This window comes from Lithobates pipiens, unplaced genomic scaffold (assembly GCF_037356315.1).
Source record: "Lithobates pipiens isolate NorthernLeopardFrog02 unplaced genomic scaffold, aLitPip1_a1.2 Scaffold_19, whole genome shotgun sequence".
Classification (NCBI taxonomy): Eukaryota; Metazoa; Chordata; class Amphibia; order Anura; family Ranidae; genus Lithobates; species Lithobates pipiens.
In genome coordinates this window covers 339,352,926-339,373,118 of record NW_027507764.1, presented here as the reverse complement: position 1 = coordinate 339,373,118, position 20,193 = coordinate 339,352,926, and positions in this window count along the sequence as shown.

Below are 20,193 nucleotides of genomic sequence, written 5' to 3'. Positions count from 1 at the left end.
GAGTTTAAAAAAATTATGCCGCGTACACACGATCAGAATTATGGTCGGAAAAAGCTCTGATGGTTTTCCCGACGGAATTCCGCTCAAGCTGTCTTGCCTACACACGGTCACACCAAATTCCGACCATCAAGAACGCGGTGATGTACAACACTACGACGAGCCGAGAAAAAATCAAGTTCAATGCTTCCGAGCATATGTCAAATTGTTTCCGAGGATACGTAGGAATTTTGTGCGTCGGAATTGCTACAGACGATTAGAATTTCCGATCTTCCGAACTTTTTCCGTTGGAAAAATTGAGAACATCCTCTCAAATTTTTGCTGGCGGGAATTCGGCCAGCTAAATTCCGATGGAGCCTACACACGGTCACATTTTCCGGTGAAAAGCTCTCATCTGACTTTTGCTGGCCGAAATTCCGATCGTGTATACGCGGCATTAGTGTTACTTGTTACTGCTAATAAAAAAAGTGCAAATGTTATGTTAAAAATTGTTCCATTTTAATTAAACTAAAATTAGATTTTTGTTACAACACATGGCAAAGTTATTAGAACGTGAAAAACATTTTTTTTAAATATATTTTGTGGGGTTTTTTTAGGCGATGCTACAAAAATGAATTAAAAAAGAAAGAAAAGTTTACTTATGAATGGTCAAAAAATAGAAAATAAACCGAAAAAGTTTAACTTAAGGGAAGAAGTGTAGGAAGGAGTTTATTAGGGTTGGTTGTAATTAACAAGGGGGTTAAATAGAAACAAATTTTAATTAAAATATATATTTTTTTACTTGTGAGGTTGATGTAAAGTGAATGTATAGCCAAAACAATACATTTTTCTTTTAGGATAGAATAGGGTAGGAATCCTCTATCAAGTCATTTTTGCAGTCTGTGTTTCTGTTTAGTAGATTCACAGACTATCCTGGAGACCATAAATCCTGGAACAGAAAGTGATGGAAAATCTAACATTTTCCAGTTGTCACTTGAACAAGAGTGAGGGTAACTTGTACCTGTGCAGGTGACAACTGTTTAAGAGAAAAATTTCACCCACACAGCTCCTCCTCTTCTGTGTGTGCCCCCATAGCAAGCCACTTAGGCTCGGTTCACACCAGACGCGGCACGACTTGCCGCGCCGCGACCTGCCGCGACCTCAGCGGCGACCTCAGCGGCGACTTGCAAAACGACTTCTGTATAGAAGTCAATGCAAGTCGCCCGAGGTCGCCGCAAAAGTAGTACAGGAACCTTTTTTCTAAGTCGGAGCGACTCGAGTCGTAGTACAGAACGAGGGCGACTTGTCAGGTCGCGGCGCGGCAAGTCGTGCCGCGTCTGGTGTGAACCGAGCCTTACTCTGATGGCACATGTGTGGGCATGCTCCCAAGTTGGGCTGTTTGTCCATAGATACACACAGCATGACTTGGCCATGCCCCGCTCCCTCCTCAAAGGATTTGACTGACAGCAGCAGGAGCCAAAGGCTCCTTGACTCTGAGCAGTGCAGCCTGGGATTTGTAGTCCTGCCCCTCACACAGTAAGTCAGACTGCCTTGTGTTGGGACTTCATATTCCACAGTTCTCTGCTGCTGTTCCCTCATGATTGGTTTTTAGTCTCTTCCAATAGGTAGGCTGCAAAGTAAACAGTTCTGTGTGTCTGCATGTGTGAGAGGAAGACTGGCAAAAAGCCCACACAGCTGCTAACAGGCAGCTCTCTCCTTGTGGATTCAATCAGGCTGGAGAGGTACCTGCTACACTTATAAGTGTCCCTTGTTCCCATCTCAAAAAGTTGGGAGGTATGCAAACGTGGAATTCAACTGGCTATGTCTCATGCATATTGTTCATTTAAACACAATGCATGAGGCTCTAGCATTTAGTTGCGGGTGAAGGGCACAGGTGTGCCATCCAGTCCTACTCCCAGCAGCCTGTCAAACTCTATGAAGAGCTGACAGCTGCTGTATCTAGATAGAGCACCTAGTGGTACTTTAGCGGTAGTTTATGTGGTTATGGGCAGTATGCAATCAGGAACTAATGTCCAGAATGCAGACTGCTTGCATTCTGGGCATTAGTCCCTGGGCACATACTGACCTAAATGTTTGGTGCACTGCACAACACTGTCCAGCTGCAGCAGCTGTCAGCCTCTCATAGCATTTGACAGTGAGCAAGCAGCAGGCCTGGGGGTTTGAGGGCAACTGAATGCCGGAGCCTCAGGCACCAGAGTTAAATGTGCTTTATCCATTGAGATTCACATGCCTTCACCCCTCTCAAATAGGGTAGTAGCTTCCATATTTACCTTGATGCATAATTGCATAACTGGGAGTGAAGAGAAGAACCTTATGCTCTTCAAGGGCAAAGTAGAAGTTAAAGGAACCCTGTACTGAGAAAGAAGGAGATTGTAGTAGCTGAACTTCTTCTCAGAATACTTACTGCCTGGCTGCCTTCATGGGTATTTTTTTTTTTTTTTTAGTATGGGGTTCCTTTAACCTTTAAAATGCTTAATGCCTAAAATCAGTCCCAACATTAATTAACCTCTGTTCAGCTGCACAATCGCCTCATTTTGCACCAATTTCATACACACCAGTAACATGCATGTCTGGCATCAGTGGCGGCATGTGCATTGTGGGCGCACGGGCACCGACCCCCCATCCATGCACCCGGCCCCTTTCAGGGAGGGTTGGTATATTTCGAAGCACCTGATTAGAGCCAGAGGCTAATAGGCTTGAAAAAAGGGTGGGCTCGGGGAGCAAAGAGTGCGCACCGATCCCACCCAATTTTGTGACGATAGCAAACTAATTTTCACTATTTTCACACTAGCCTTCCTCCCCCACCAATCAGGAGGCAGGGCATCAGACCTGTTTCCTGATTGGTCAAAGCACCAGGCCACCCTATTGGATGTCTGACACTTAGGAAGAGGAACGGAGGAGACACCCGCTGGAGTGGAGATCGCCACCGCTCTGGTGCACTGTCTTGTAGAGGAGCTTCTGCCTGGAGGTAAGTGTAGGGGGGTTGGTGGTGCTGCCAGAGCCACAAGCCCGGTGAGTAGGGGGGTTGATGGGCACAGTGGCTGCATAAACTGGGCACAAGTGGCTGCATATACTGGGCACAAGTGGCTGCCTTTACAGGGCACAAATTGGCTGCATATACCTGGGCACAAGTGGCTGCATTTGATGGGCACAAGTGGCTGTACTTGGTGGGGCACAGTAGTTGCATATGCTGGGCACAGTGGCTGCATTTGATGGGCACAGTGGCTGCATTTGATGGGCAAAGTGGCTGCACAGTGGCTGTATTTGGTGGGCACAGTGGTTGCATATGCTGGGCACAGGGGCTGCATTTGATGGAAAAGTGGCTGTATTTTATGGGCACAGTGGCTGCATTTTATAGGCACAGTGGCTGCGTTTGATGGGCGCAGTGACTGTATTTGATGGGCACAGTGGCTGCATATGATGGGCACAGTGGCAGCATTTGATGGGCACAGTGGCTGTATTTGATGGGCACAGTGGCTGCATATGATGGGCACAGTGGCTGCATTTGATGGGCACAGTGGCTGCATTTGATGGCACAGTGGCTGCATTTGCTGGGCACAGCGCCTGCATTTGCTGGGGAGAGTGGCTGCAATTGATGGCACAGTGGCTGCATTTGATGGGCAAAGTGGTTGAATTTGATAGGCACAGTGAGGCTGCAATTGATGTTTTTTTTTTTTATACTTTTCAGAATTTTTCAGTTTGTTTGCGCCCCCCTAAAAATGTTGAACACCAGCCACCACTGTCCGTCAGTAAAACCATGTACCAAAAGAAAAAGAAACTAGAATAAGGAAAAAACACCATAAGTTCCCCTTTTGTATGCAGTCTGGCACCTATCTAATATAATTTAGATTTAAAAATGTGTAATATTTTGGTAAATGCACATGTTGCATTAATAACCTAAAAATAACAATATCTATACCTTCTCGAACATATTTGAATAGTTGTTTGTCATCTGTGGCCTGGACCAGATTTTTCCCTCAGCGTGTGGGTGGTCTCTTGTGATGGCTGACTTTAGAAGCCAGTAAAAAGTGGGTCACAAGCACCAATAAGAAGTAATGCTAATATAAAAAAAAATATTCAGTTCTTCTTTATGACTGCCAGATGTCTGGGTGATTTCAACACATTTTCCCCATCAATTTCTGGTATGTAACAGCAGATTTTTTTTGTTTTTCATGTTGCTGCAAATTACCCTTAATCCTATCTAGTTTCTTATTTAGTCAAATGCTGAATTTAAAAAGAAGTAATTTTTATATATTGCCATCTGCTTTTTATTGGCCAGCAAACAGGGTGTATGTTTTAACTAAAGATAAAATATTATTAGAGGAAAAAACCTTCCAGGAAAGAAAGTGCAATTCCAACATTTAGGCCGTGTTCAAACATGTGCAGCCGCAGATTCGTGCCTGGGGTCCGGTGCATTCCTGTACACTGGTTCAGGTGCAATTCAGGTCCAAATTTTAGCCTGAATTTGCACCTGAACCGGACCCAAAGACGCACCGGACATGTGTGAACCGTCTCCATTGAGACGCGGTCACTTGCCTTTCATGCAAATTAGATGCAGGGAAATTCGCATCCAATTCACATATGTATGAACCTGACCTTATGAAGGAATATCACAGTATTGTAAAACAATCTCAGACAGCATAGAAATCACTTTTTCATGTTGATAATGCTGACTAACAAACAGTTAAAATTAGGGGCACTTTTTTTTTTTTTTTTTTTTTATAAAAGTTAATTTGTAAAAAGTTGCATGGAAGTGTTCAACACTGCTTCATGCCTGTTGGCTTACTTTACCGAATGTAACAGTAAAATCTCGACAGGTGTTGTTCTCCTGTGCTTAGAATGCATTTGGAATGCATCTCAAAGTTAGGAAAATAATGCCTGTCAACATAAGACCTTATGTAATTTGTGAACTACTGCACTCTGGGAGCAGGTTCAATTTCAACATGGACTCATGCTACATTGTTAAAAAAATACTGCTATTCAATTGTGTCCTTTAGGGTCGGTTCACACTGAGGCAGCACGACTTGCAGCGCGACTGCCTCAGGTGACCTGCATCAGACTTTAGCGGCGGCTTGCAAAATGACTTCTGTATAGAAGTCAATGCAAGTCGCCTGAAGTCGCCCCAAAAGTAGTACAGGTACCTTCTTCTAAGTCGGAGCGACTTGTGTCGCTCCTATTAGAACGGCTCCATTGTACAGAATGGACTTGTCAGGCGGCTAAGTCATCTCACAAGTTTCCGCAGTGTGAACCGAGTATTATTGCACTTTACAACAGATTTTGCTGTGTTTTTATTGCACAGTGAAATAAAAAAAAAATGTTTAAGCAAAGTAAAATCTATGCTGAGATATGGCCTATTTTATAACACAGCCTACAAGCCATTCAAAAGAAATAATACATTTTTGTTGAAGTGGAACTAAACCTAATGATGTAACAATTACAGTACATTCACCCGAACTGTCAAGCCATCAAATGACTGGAGTCATAACTGCTCAAATGCTCAGCACCATGGCAACTACAGATCAGAGGGAGGCTAAGACGGCAGCTTGCTTCTTTTGATGTAAAGCAGGGATATGCAATTAGCGGACCTCCAGCTATTGCAAAACTACAAATCCCATCATGCCTCTGCCTCTGGGTGTCATGCTTGTGGCTGTCAGAGTCTTGCTATGCCTCATGGGATTTGTAATTCTGCAACAGCTGGAGGTCCGCTAATTGCATATCCCTGATGTAAAGGATGGGAGGGTTAGTTCTGCTTTAAATAGCAGCTTCCCAAGCCACCACTATGCTTACTTTCAAAAGCTTAGGTGAAGGGGCATGGCTTGTTGGGTCACGAGTTTGGACTTCCTCCGACATCCATCCATTACAAACATCCAATAATCTTGAAAGATTACGGGGTGCTCAATATTCATCTTCATTATCTATCACCGATTCCTCCAATGTGCCAGTCCCTGGTAAACCGGCCAAATTTTGATCTATGTATGGCCGAAATTATTCTAATTCTTATTCAACCTTATCTTGCATTGAGTTAGCCTTGGCAATGTATATTACTGTACAGGCCCTAATTCAACAAACCTTATAGGGTGGAATAGTGCCCAACAATTATATAAATCATCAGACAAGCTGAACACAGGATATTCTTCTTGCAACAGAAATATTTTGAGGAGAGTGAGTGTACAGGCCATTTGTTATCAGTAATAGCAAAATCCCAACAGGTTTCTTCCTTTATTAGCACCATATCCACAACCCAAGGGATAGTTTCCAAACAGTACCTTGATATAGTGACTATGGTTAGAGATTTTTATTCAGAGTTATACTCCTCTAAGGTTAACTTTGGACTCTTTGATTTCACATCCTTGCTGGATTATTGCTCTCTACAAAGTCTAGAGCAGGTTCTCCTAAGCACACCCATTTCAATGGAGGAGCTGTCTTTAGACATAACAATTGCACCAAATCATAAAGCCCCTGGTATGGATGGTATCCCATTCAAGATGTATAATAAATTCAGTAGTCTTGCTTCCAGATCTATAAGCCCTTGTACACACGGTCAGACATTCTGACAGAAAATGTCCGATCGGACCGTGTTGTCGGATAATCCGACCATGTGTGGGCTTCATCTGACTTTTTCCGTCGGAACAACAAAGTTTGACAGCTGGATATAAAAATGTTCCGACAACATGATCCAATCAGACGTTATCTGATCGTTTGTAGAGAATTCCGATCGGACAAAGTGCCATGCATGCTCAGATCAAATTCCTAGACCAGAGCTATTGGCTACTAGCCTGAATGTAGTCCTGTCATAACTAAATAACGCCATCCGGTTACGAACGATCGGATTTTCGGACAACTTTATCCGACCGTGTGTATGCAACACCAGTTTCGGACAAAATGCGACGGATTTTGTTGTCGGAATGTCCAACCGTGTGTACAAGGGCTTAGAAGTGGTCAGCTAAATAGAGTCATCTGGTACCCTCCCATCCTTAGTGAATGAAGCAATAATTATAGTTCTCCCCAAGCCAGGGAAAGGCAGGCTGCATCCATAAATAGGGTAATGTCACTATTTACAAAAGACCTTACGCCCTAGTCAAAGTGCTAGCTAATTTATTAGCTTCTAGTAATACACAAATTGGTGCATGGAGGCCAATTGGTTTTATACCTACTTGATCCATGGGTCATGAACATTGAATGCTAGATTTTATACATGCAGTTAACCTTGGAGAATGTAGGGAACATAGCTATGCTGTCATTAGATGCCACTAGGCAGTTCAATAGTGTAGAATGGTCTTACCTGTGGCATATATTTTATAGCCTCAGTCTGGAACAATGGATTATTCAAGGGATCCAGGCCCCCTACTCAACCCCCACTGCTTGTCTAGGATCAAAAATTACCTTTGTGAACCATTCCAACTTCGGAAAGGAACAAGACAAGGATGTCCACTCTCTCTTTATTTACAGGTACAACACTCATTGACTCAAAATACAGTAAATCCCATATCACAATTTTTAAGCTACAATGCTGTATGACACAGTCCTCTAACCATAAGGGCCTTATTCTTATACGTTGTACATATATTTCATCTTGTTACACATCATACTTCTAAGACAATATTACCATGCAAATTGCTGGAAAAAGATATAGGTAGTATTACAGAAGAACATTGGGATTCAGTGCTATCCATGCTGCATAAAATGTCATCACCATCACAAAAGCTAACCCAAGTTTTTGCTGTTACACTGTTTAAATGGGGTCACAGGGATCCTCCTAGCTGTCCCTGGTGTGACACAGGAACTGGAAACTTACTACATGTGCTATAAGGATGCCCCAAGCTGAACAGATATTGGAGGGTCATAGTACAAGGTATATTGGATATCCTGCTTATAAATATTGATTTGAATTACAGCATTGGCTTAATGGGTATGTTAGATGAAGAAATGTATTCACGAGATACTATAGTCCCAGCCACTAGCCCCTGGCTCGAACAAAACTGATAGCTCAACAATGGACTTTTCAGTAATGAGGTTGTCATTTAAAGTATAGGATAGATGGCTATCCTCCCTGGATAATTTTACAACAATTTTTACAATAATTGGCAATACATGTGGCCTCCCCAGAGGTTTAATTACACCTAACCTCTAGATGGCTGTATGGTTGCTATAAACATATAAAAATTACACAAAAATAAATAAGTGACAATATATAAAATAATACAAAACTGTACAATGTAGTGTGTTGGTTGCTACCTTATAGTTCAGATCAGTGGCGGCCTGTAATGCAGGACACTCTCCATGTGTCTGTCCCCCTAATCTACATGCAGGGCACTGGACACATGGATTCCACTGTTTTTTTGTTTTTTTTTTAAGCATGTGATTAGACCCTGGGGCTCTAACAGGCTTAAAAGAAAAGGCTGGGTTCGTGGGACAGAGCACTACACCCCGAGTCCACCCAGTTGTGGGACAATGGCGAATTAATATTTACTATTGTCACACTGATTCTTCTCCCGCGTCCTGAGATCTGTTTTCCAATTGGTCAAAAGGAGAAGTGATCATGTTAGCATAGGAGGAGTAGGGAGGAGATGCATGGCACCATTATGTAAAGGAAGAGTCACAGGGGAAGCCATCGTCCGGAGGGAAGCCCTGCCTGCACCATAGATGGGGTAAGTGCGGGGCTGGTAACTGACCAACCGGGAAGGGGGGGCGGGTGCATTGTTTGCAGCCCCCCCCCCAAAAAAAAATATACCACCAGCCGCCACTGGTTGAGATAGTCCTGTACCGAACAATAAGTGTGATGAAACTATATACAGATGTACTATATGCCTCACTAATTGGTTTAATTTTGTCCTCTTGTCCTATTATGTGTAGTCACCTGTTTCTATGGAAGCAACATGTATGTCCTGTGAGGGGTAGGTCCACTGTTGGAACCACAATGTTCCTTTTTTCGTTTTTCTGTATACTATAGTTTTTGTACAGCAAGAAAATGTAAAATAAACAAATCACGTAAAACCTATTTAATAAATATTATTTAATGAAAAAAAAATAACTTGGGCGAATTGATATTTATCCATATATGATTCCTGGTGTTGGGACACCTGAGTGTTTCTCTGCAGCTTGCTGACGAAGCTAACCAATATTTACTACATTTTTGTTAATCAGTTCCTTTTAAATTAAACTGATTCAAGAGGCCATGCACAGACCCTTTTAAATAGGCTGATGTTCCTATTCTTGAATATTTATGGAGTATTTAAAAAAGCCATGAAACTACAAGATGATATGCCATTACCTCTTGCTTTCTTCAAGCAGCTCCACAATACCTGGACTGTTCAGTAAGGAAACATTTAGGCTGCATTCACACCTGAGCATAACGTCTTTGAGAATTTTTCCGGCATTTTTTTGTGCATTTTTATGCACAATTTTTTTTGAGCCTTGCCATTTTTTATTTGCCAATAGAGAAAAATATCAAACAGTATGATGAATCAATTATTACAAGGTATTTCAGCTTTTTTAGCTTTTCCCTTAGCTTTTTTTTTTTTAATTTATAGTGTTCATTTATTATTATTTTTTTGTTAGGGTAGGGGCTTAGAGTTAAAGTTAGGTTAGGGTTAGGATAGGGTTAGGGTGTCACGTACTTTGGTTGGAGGCCGAGTTGATGAGAGGGCTTCATAACCAATAAGACAACAGGGTGGTCAGGAGGTGCCTACGTGTCAGTGCCCCCTGGGTGTTAGCCTGAGCTCGTCTGTGTGCTGGTACACATATAAGAGCATTAGCTGTGTGGAAATTAGTATTAGCTGAACTAGCTTCCAGACATAGAGTTATTTTTTTTGTTAGTATTAGGGTGTTAATATTACTATTACTACTACTACTAATAATAATATTAATACTAATAATAAATGAATGAATAAATGTAGAATAAATACACAAATAAATAAAAGTAATCATAAACAAATAATAAATAAATTCTAAAAATGAATACTAATAGTAGAGGAATAATTAACCCCCAACCTTAACCCCCAACCCTTAAAAAATAAAATAAAGTAATAATAAATAACTAAACACCCTAACCCTAACACAAAATAAATAAATACATAATAATAATAATTCTTCTTCTTCTTCTTCTTCTTCTTCTTCTTCTTATTATTATTATTATTATTATTATTATTAATAATAATAGTTTTTTTTTTTTTTGGTAAGGTTTGGGTGTTTATTATTATTATTATTAATCGTAATTTATTTAATTTTTTTAGGGTTAGGGGTTAATTATCATTTATTTATGTATTATTGCATACATTTATTTTATTTATGGTGACTTTTAGTTATTTGTGAACTTAGTTTACAATTATTCATATATTATTGCTATTTTATGTTTTACAATTTTTTATTTGAGCAGAAACTCGTACACAATTGTGTGACAAAAATGCGCGAATGGCGCATTTGTATTGTAATTGTATTGTAATTTCTATGTGAAAAAAATGCGCCGAAAACACTCAAAACTGTCCGATTTGAGCTACAAAAAAAGCTACAAAATTTCTTTGAGCTTCAAGCGTTGGCTTCAGGCGACTTGGAGTGGAGATGTGAACTATCTCCATAGAGAATAATTGATTTTTGCTCCTCCGGGGTTTTGGAGCTTTGAGCTTCAAGCTACAAAATGTTGAGGTGGGAATGGAGCCTAAAGATGCAATCACACAAGCCATAGCAGAACAGTGCAGACATAACAGGCCCTCCAATCTTGGAATTCCACTGGGCAACTTATTGACTAACTCTGGAAGAGAAAAACTCTGGAATCCTCAATTCATATGGAACTGTAAATCTAATGGGAAACTTTTGAAATGAGAGACTTGGAAGTTGCCGTGGTTGACTTTCTTTCATTCTGATAAATGCTAGCCCTCTTACCTTAATATTCTGACTCACTAACCTAGAACAAGTATGCATATACACCCACCGGTCATTTTAATAGGTACACCTGTTCAATTGCTTGGTAATACAAATTGCTAATCATCCATTTACATGGCAGCAACTCAATGCATTTAGGCATCTAGATGATGAAGAAGACTTGCTGAAGTTCAAACTGAGCACCACAATGGGGGAGAAAGGAGATTTAAGTGACTTTGAGTGTGGCATGGATGTTGGTGCCGGACAGGCTGGTTTGAGTATTTCCAAAACTGCTGATCTACTAGGATTTTCACACACAACCACCTCTAGGGTTTACAGAGAATGGCCTTGAAAAAGAGAAAATATCCAGTTAGCTGCAGTTGTATGGAGGAAAATGCCTGGGCAGACTGGTTTGAGATGATAGAAAGGCAACAGTAACTCAAATAACCGCTCGTTACAACCAAGGTATGCAGAATACCATCATCTCTGAACATACAACACATCAAACCTTCAGACCGCACCGGGTGCCGCTCTTATCAGCTAAGAACAGGAAACTGAGGCTACAATTCGCACAGGCTCACCAAAACTGAACAGTATAAGTGTAGCACACCCCCTAAGAAACCCCAACCCCTGCACAGTCAGGCACACCACATTTTCACAGCACACTTGAGGCTAGAAACAGTCCAGTGCTTTGTGTTCTATTTTTATTAGGTGGTTTAACTTGGATGGGGAAAAGTGTAATATGGGATGTCCACTTGACTTCAGTAGAACTTTTCAGGGACAATTTATTTTGTACAGGCTATTTAAACTCCTCAGCTTCCTCCAGCACAACACTTGCTTGAAGCACTACAACTCCCAGGACCAGCTGGCACACTGTAAGGTTATCTTACTATAAGGCTTAGTCAGTTTAGCAAATACCTCTACAAGCAGAGACCACCGGCCCCTTTGGTAGTGTAGCAAAATCTTGGTGCCCAGCTTTCCCTCTGTGGCTACTGATTTCAGCACCACCTCTACAGGCACTGCCAGCCCACCTGGCTGCAGCTGCCCCTTTTTCCAGCCCTCATGGCTAAACTTCCACAGTCCTCCCAGACTGACTCTGCATCCATCTCAGACTGCTCTCACCCAGTCTTCTGTCTGCCTCTCAGTCCTCCCTGACTGTAACACTAACCAGCCCACCCAGCTATCTTCCTCCCTGAAGATTTGCTTGACAGTGTTCTCCTCCTACTGTCCTCACACCTGCTCCCATGCCACTGGTCAGGACACTTCTGTGTGTCATGAAGATGGTCCCTTCTACACCCGAGCTCCCAGATCCAAGGTCACCTGCCCCAGGCTAGGGGGTTACCCTCAAGGGTAAGGGTCTCCGATAGCCTCCTAATGCTCCATCTCCCTCCTCCATCCTAACTCCTCTGCCCAGCTGGGCTGACCTTGAGTATTTAAGAGGGCCTGCCCCCTACCAGTCAATCTGTTGGGGATTGGTCAGGGCAGCTCCTCCACATCTCCTCTCTCATACTTCTAGAATATTCTCCAAGTTTCTAGAAATAGGGGAAGGTATTGTAGGTGCTGGCTGTGAGTCACCCAGCCCTCCCTGAGTCTCTGCCCAGACCCAGATAAAAAAGACACAGGCTTGGCTGCCAGCCAATCCTGAACATTTTACCTACACTAACAACAAAAATCTAGCACACTAGCTAGGGGATGCTACAGAAGATTGGAAAAACGTTGCCTGGTCTGAAAAGTCTCGATTTCAGCTGCAACATTCAGATAGTAGGGTAAGAATTTGGTGTAAAAATTAAAGCATTGATACATTTTGCTTTTGTATCAATGGTTTAGCTTGGTGGTGGTGTAATGGTGTGGGGGTATTTTCTTGGCACACTTTGGGTCCATTAGTACCAATTGAGCAAGGTTTAAACCCCATGGCCTACCTGAGTATTGTTGCCGACCATGTCCATCTCTTGTAAATACACTGCACCCATCTTCTGATGGCTACTTCAAGCAGGATAAGGTCACAAAGCTCAAATGATCTCAAATTGGTTTCTTGAACATGACAATGAGTTCACTGTACTCCAGTGGCCTCCACAGTCACCAGATCTCAATCCAGTAGAGCACCTTTGAGTTGTGGTGGGTTTGCATCATGGATGTGCAGCCAACAAATCTGCAGCAACTGCATAATGCTATCATGTCATTATGGACCAAAATCTCTGAGGAATGTTTCCAACACCTTGTTGAATCTATGCCAGGAAGAATTAACAGACAGAGACACGCCATGCATCACTGATGATGTACCACATCATGCTTGCATATGCACAGTGGATTGATTGAAGCTAACGGCAACCATTTTGGCTGAGGTGAGCAGACGGTGGCCCAGAGTACTCTACAGTAGTACAGAGCAGTACAGAGCTGAAGGAAATTACTTGCTGGAGCCCCACGGACCCCGCTTTGAAACAAAACATACAGGACAGGATATATAGCTCCCAGACCGGAGAATGACAACACATCCATCTGGACTGTAACCATATCATTCTTCACATGGTCGAGTGGTCCTCCAATTGCTTGGTTTACTTTGCCCCTGGTATTTTGCTATACCTTAGCCTTTGTTAGCCTGCTTCACTACAGTGTCATATTGCTACTGTTATCCAATGATGGAACTTTCAGCGAAAGTATCCAATTCAATCCTGGATTATTGTATACTTGTACCTCTGGATTAGCCCCAAATTGTGGATCTTTTCCACCTCTCTACACTACGCTTTACCTAGCTACAACTTCATACTGTTCCTACGGGACTAGCAATTTGACTCAACTATTAATCCTCTAACCAAAGCTATCCCCCTGAAGGAGATTTTCCTAATTAAACTTAGTAACAGGATAGACTTTTTCTCCTATGGTGCACATCACCATCATTCTAGTCTAGTCCAACAAATACTATTCACTTGATTAACCATTGCTTGGGTTAAAGGTGTGTGCATGCATAGTGAAAGCGTGATGCAGCTGCTCTTAACCACTTAAGCCCCGGGCCAATTTGCAGCCAAAGGACCAGGCCCCTTTTTGCGATTTGGCACTGTGTCGCTTTAACTGACCATTGCGGGGCCGTGCGAGGTGGCTCCCAAACAAAATTGGCATCCTTTTTTCCCACAAATAAAGCTTTCTTTTGGTGGTATTTGATCACCTCTGCAGTTTTTATTTTTTGCGCTATAAACAAAAATAGAGCAACAATTTTGAAAAAAATTCTATATTTTTTACTTTTTGCTATAATAAATATCCCCAAAAATATATATAAAAAAATATTTTTTTCCCTCAGTTTAAGCCGATATGTATTCTTCTACATATTTTTGGTAAAAAAAATCACAATTAGCGATTATTGATTGGTTTGCGCAAAAGTTATAGCGTTTACAAAATAGGGGATAGTTTTATAGCATTTTTATTAATATTTTTTTTACTAGTAATGGCGGCAATCAGCGAGTTTCATTGTGACTGCAACATTATGGCGGACACATCGGACATTTTTGACTCATTTTTGGGACCATTGTCATTTATACAGCAATCAGTGCTATTTAAATGCACTGATTCCTGTGTAAATGACACTGGCAGCGAAGGAGTTAACCACTAGGGGGCAGTGTAAGGGTTATGTATGATGTGATGTGGTTTTTATTTTAGGGGGCGTGGCCTGACTTGTGACGTCACTGATCGTCCTTCCCTATAAAAGGGAACAGACGATCGGTTACAGCCACACAGGGAAGCACGGGGAGAGGCTTGCTTACACAGACCTCTCCTCGTTCTTCAGCTCTGTGACCCGATCGTGGGACACCAGCGGCGATCTGGTCCGCTGGTCCTGCGGCCACAGTCATAGAGCACAGGGCCGGGTCGGCGCGCTCCCGACCCACGGCTGGGCACTTAAAGAATCACGTACCTGTACGTGATTGTGCCCAGTTGTGCCATTCTGCCAACATATATCGGCCTGAGGGCGTCCTTAAGTGGTTAAACAGACAATGTTGTCTAATTTTAACATGATCTTGATGTTGGTGATGGGTACCAGGTCTTGGCATTTTTTTGTATCAAACTAATTTTTGTAATAAATGTATTGCCTTATTAAGCAGCTTGGTCTGCCTGTGTCTCTTCTCAGTGGGATCATTTCCCCTGTAATCCTTCTTGTAATAGTTATTGTATTTAGGCACGGAGACTGCACCATATACTGGTCTGAAATTTTTAGGGACACCACACGGAATCTTTGATCATTACCCAGTGTTGTGATAACAAATAGTGAGTGTTGATCTTCAAAAAAATGTTATTTTTCAGGAAGAATTAAGGCAGTTCTGAAGGCAATAGGGGGTCCAACTAGGTACCTAATAAAGTGCCCGGCAAGTGTAAGGCTTCCTGATTTTACTTTGGCTTTTCTGATTTTCATATTTGTTCAAGGGCATTGATTCACAAAATATTGAAGCCAAAGTGTCAACATAATAGCCAGGCAACTAGAATTATCAGAAGGAGGAAAACAATGCCAGATTCGCAGGAGAGGCTTACTTAAAGCTGATCTTTTGGACCTACTGTAATAACTATCTATATTCCTAACACCACACAAGATATATACTTCAAAGTGACCCCTCTCTGGCCAGTCCCTACTCTTCTCTAAATATGAAATACTTGCATAATACAGACTTACTGTACATTCAGTTTCATCATACCTGTAAAAAGGCTCTTGTTTAACCACTTGCCTACTGGGCACTTAACCCCTTTCTGCCCAGGTCAATTTTCTGCTTTCAGCGCTGTTACTCTTTAACCACTTTCAGACCGGACCATTTTGCTGGTAAATGACCAGAGGTCTTTTTACACTTTGGCACTGCGCTGCTTTAACTGGTAATTGCGCGGTCATGCAATGTTGTACCCAAACAAAATTTGCGTCCTTTTCTTCCCACAAATAGAGCTTTCTTTTGATGGTATTTGATTGCCTCTGCGATTTTTATTTTTTGCGATATAAACGTAAAAAGACCGCAAATTTTGAAAAAAAATGATATTTTCTACTTTTTGTTATTAGAAAAATCCAATAAACTCAATTTTAGTCATACATTTAGGCCAAAATGTATTCAGCCACATGTCTTTGGTAAAAAAAAAGTCAATAATTGTATATTTATTGGTTTGCGCAAAAGTTGTCACATCTACAAACTAAGGTACGTTTTCTGGAATTTACGCAGCTTTTAGTTTACGACTGCCTATCTCATTTCTTGAGGTGCTAAAATGACAGGGCAGTACAAAACCCCCCCAAATGACCCCATTTTGGAAAGTAGACCCCCTAAGGAAATTGATAAGAGGCATGTTGAGCCCATTGAATATTTTATTTTTTTGCCTCAAGCGATTGAATAATGACAAAAAAAAAATTTTTTTTTTTTTTTTACACAAAGTTGTCACTAAATGATATATTGCTCACACATGCTATGGGCGTATGTGAAATGACACCCCAAAATAAATTCTGCTGCTTCTCCTGAGTACGGGGATACCACATATGTGGGACTTTTTGGGAGCCTAGCCGCGTACAGGGCCCCGAAAACCAAGCACCGCCTTCAGGCTTTCTAAGGGCGTAAATTTTTGATTTCACGCCTCACTACCTATTACAGTTTTGAAGGCCATAAAATGCCAAGATGGCACAAAACCCCCACAAATGACCCCATTTTAGAAAGTAGACACCCCAAGCTATTTGCTGAGAGGCATGTTGAGTCCATGGAATATTTTATATTTTGCCACAAGTTGCGGGAAAATTACAAACTTTTTTTTTTTTTTTTTCACAAAGTTGTCACTAAATGATATATTGCTCATGCATGCCATGGGCATATGTGAAATGACACCCCAAAATAAATTCTGCTGCTTCTCCTGAGTACGGGGATACCACATATGTGGGACTTTTTGGGAGCCTAGCTGCGTACGGGGCCCCGAAAACCAAGCACCGCCTTCAGGCTTTCTAAGGGCGTAATTTTTTGAGTTCACTTCTCACTACCTATTACAGTTTTGAAGGCCATAAAATGCCAAGATGGCACAAAACCCCCACAAATGACCCCATTTTAGAAAGTAGACACCCCAAGCTATTTGCTGAGAGGCATGTTGAGTCCATGGAATATTTTATATTTTGCCACAAGTTGCGGGAAAATTACAAACTTTTTTTTTTTTTCACAAAGTTGTCACTAAATGATATATTGCTCACGCATGCCATGGGCATATGTGAAATGACACCCCAAAATAAATTCTGCTGCTTCTCCTGAGTACGGGGATACCACATATGTGGGACTTTTTGGGAGCCTAGCCGCGTACGGGGCCCCAAAAACCAAGCACCGCCTTCAGGCTTTCTAAGGGCGTTACAGTTTTGAAGGCCATAAAATGCCAAGATGGCACAAACCCCCCCCCCAAATGACCCCATTTTAGAAAGTAGACACCCCTAAATTTAGGGGTACACTAGTGAGACTAGGTAATAAATGGCGGGTGCCCTGAAACTATAAAAAAATAACTAACCAACCAGCGTCACCTGTAACAGTTATATGGTGATCACTGGTGAAAGGGTTAACTAGGGGGCAATCAGGGGGCTTTATGCGGTAGTATATGGGGGTCCCTGGCGCTATAAAAAGCTGCGGCGAACCTAAATACCTACCTGCCTAACTAGCGTCACCTGTGACACTAATACAGCGATCAGAAAAACGATCGCTTATTAGGCTGGGTTCACACTGGAGCGATGCGGGAACGCCACGAATGCGCGGCGGGTTCCCGCATCGCATGCCTCCCGGCGGCAGTTCACACTGCCCTATGCGAACTGCTGGGAGTGTCAGTGAAATGTTAATGACACCCCCAGATCAGTTCGCATATCGCAGTGCGATCTGCAAACTTGGATCGCATGGTGTGAACACCCATGCGATCCGATTCTGCTGCGGACCAAAAAAAGGGTCCCGTGCGAGTTTGCGGCGGGTGCGACACGAATTCAGCCATACTATCTGTATAGCTGAACTCGAATCGCACAGAGATCGGATGTGATTTGCACTGCAGTGCGGTGCGAATCACATCCGTTCTCATAAACCGCTGCAATGTGAACCCAGCCTTAGTGACACTGGCGACGGGGGGTGATCACGGGGTTAAACCTTTATTGGGGGGGTTAGGGGGGTACCTTAGAACTAAAGGGGGCTAACCCTAACTGCCCTAACAGTTATTAGTCACAAATGACACCTGCCGGGTGATCAGGGGGTTAAACCTTTATTAGGTAATAAATGGCGGGTGCCCTGAAACTATAAAAAAATAACTAACCAACCAGCGTCACCTGTAACAGTTATATGGTGATCACTGGTGAAAGGGTTAACTAGGGGGCAATCAGGGGGCTTTATGCGGTAGTATATGGGGGTCCCTAGCGCTATAAAAAGCTGCGGCGAACCTAAATACCTACCTGCCTAACTAGCGTCACCTGTGACACTAATACGGCGATCAGAAAAATGATCGCTTATTAGGCTGGGTTCACACTGGAGCGATGCGGAAACGCCGCGAATCCGCGGCGGGTTCCCGCATCGCATGCCTCCCGGCGGCAGTTCACACTGCCCTATGCGAACTGCTGGGAGTGTCAGTGAAATGTTACTGACACCCCCAGATCAGTTCGCATATCGCAGTGCGATCTGCAAACTCGGATCGCATGGTGTGAACACCCATGCGATCCGATTCTGCTGCGGGCCAAAAAAAGGGTCCCGTGCGAATTTGCGGCGGGTGCGGCGGGTGTGGCGGGTGCGGCGGGTGCGGCGAATGGCTGAACTCGAATCGCACAGAGATCGGATGTGATTTGCACTGCAGTGCGGTGCGAATCACATTCGTTCTCATAAACCGCTGCAATGTGAACCCAGCCTTAGTGACACTGGCGACGGGGGGTGATCACGGGGTTAAACCTTTATTGGGGGGGTTAGGGGGGTACATTAGAACTAAAGGGGGCTAACCCTAACTGCCCTAACAGTTATTACAGTCACAAATGACACCAATGCAAAAAAAAAAAAAAAAAAAAAAAAATGACATTGGTGTCACTGTGACTGGGGGGCAGGGGTAATTGGGGGGGTGATCGGGGGGTAAAGGGGGGGTGTGAGTGTGCCTGGCATGTTCTACTGTGTGTGGGATGTGTTGGTGCAACTCACTGATCCGCTCTCCTCCGTGTCGGAACGAAAAATACCGACACGGAGGAGAGAATACATCACTTCCTCTCCTGTGTTTACATTACAGGAGAGGAAGTGATGTCACCGGGGATTTCCATTCGTCGGGAGCGATCGCGAGGGGGTGGCCATGAATGAATGGCCGTCCCCTCGTCCGGGATCGCTCCCGAACGAAAACCGACCGCCGCAGGCACCGGGCGGGGGCCCGATCGGGCCCCCGACCCGCGGGAGGCAAATCACGTACATGTATGTGCTTATGCCTGCCCGTGCCATTCTGCCGACGTACATCGGCGTGCGGCGGTCGGCAAGTGGTTAAATGACAATTGCACGGTCATGCTACACTGTACCCAAATGAATTTTTATTTTTTTAATCTTTATTTAACTAAACATTTTTTTCAATTTTTTTTCTTATCCAACATTTACAATTCAAGTTTTTATCATTCAATACTATCGGATTACATTTTGTACTTACATAAGTATTTTTACAAATCTATAACCTCTGTAGTCTCAACTTTATTTATTAATCTTGTGCTAATTCTGTAACCCTACTATCTATCTGTTCTATACTCACTCATACCCCCACCCCCATGCGCTACACTTTCTTTCTCAACATTCACACATCCTACAAAGAAAAAAGAAAAAAAAAAGAATTAACCCCCCAATTATATACCCCCCCCCACTCCTTTGTACTTCTCTCTTCTGTCTTTGATTGGGTTATCGTCCTATATTACCAATAATAGGGAGGATTATGTTCTATATTCTTCCCATGTTTGCCATATTGCCATTATTTGCCTCTTTTGACCTTTTTCAGTCATAATCCTTTCCTCCAGGGAGTGCATTTCGGTCATCTCTGCTAGCCATTCATCTATTGAGGGTGTTACCCTATTTTTCCATTTTCTTGCTATAACCGTTTTTGCTGCTGTTAAAAAGTATTTTAATATACCTTTTTTTATCTTTTTCACCAATCCCGGGATCATTGACAGTATAAATACCAATACATCCGGTTGCATATTAACGCCCGTCACATCCTGATAAATTTTATATATTTTCTGCCAAAACGTCTGAAACCCTGGGCAAAAATACCAAACATGTGACATTGTACCAACTGCCCCCTGACATCTCTAACAGATGTCATCGTTCTCTGGGTTAATTCTGTGCAAATCAATCGGGCATTTATACCATCTAACTAGTAGCT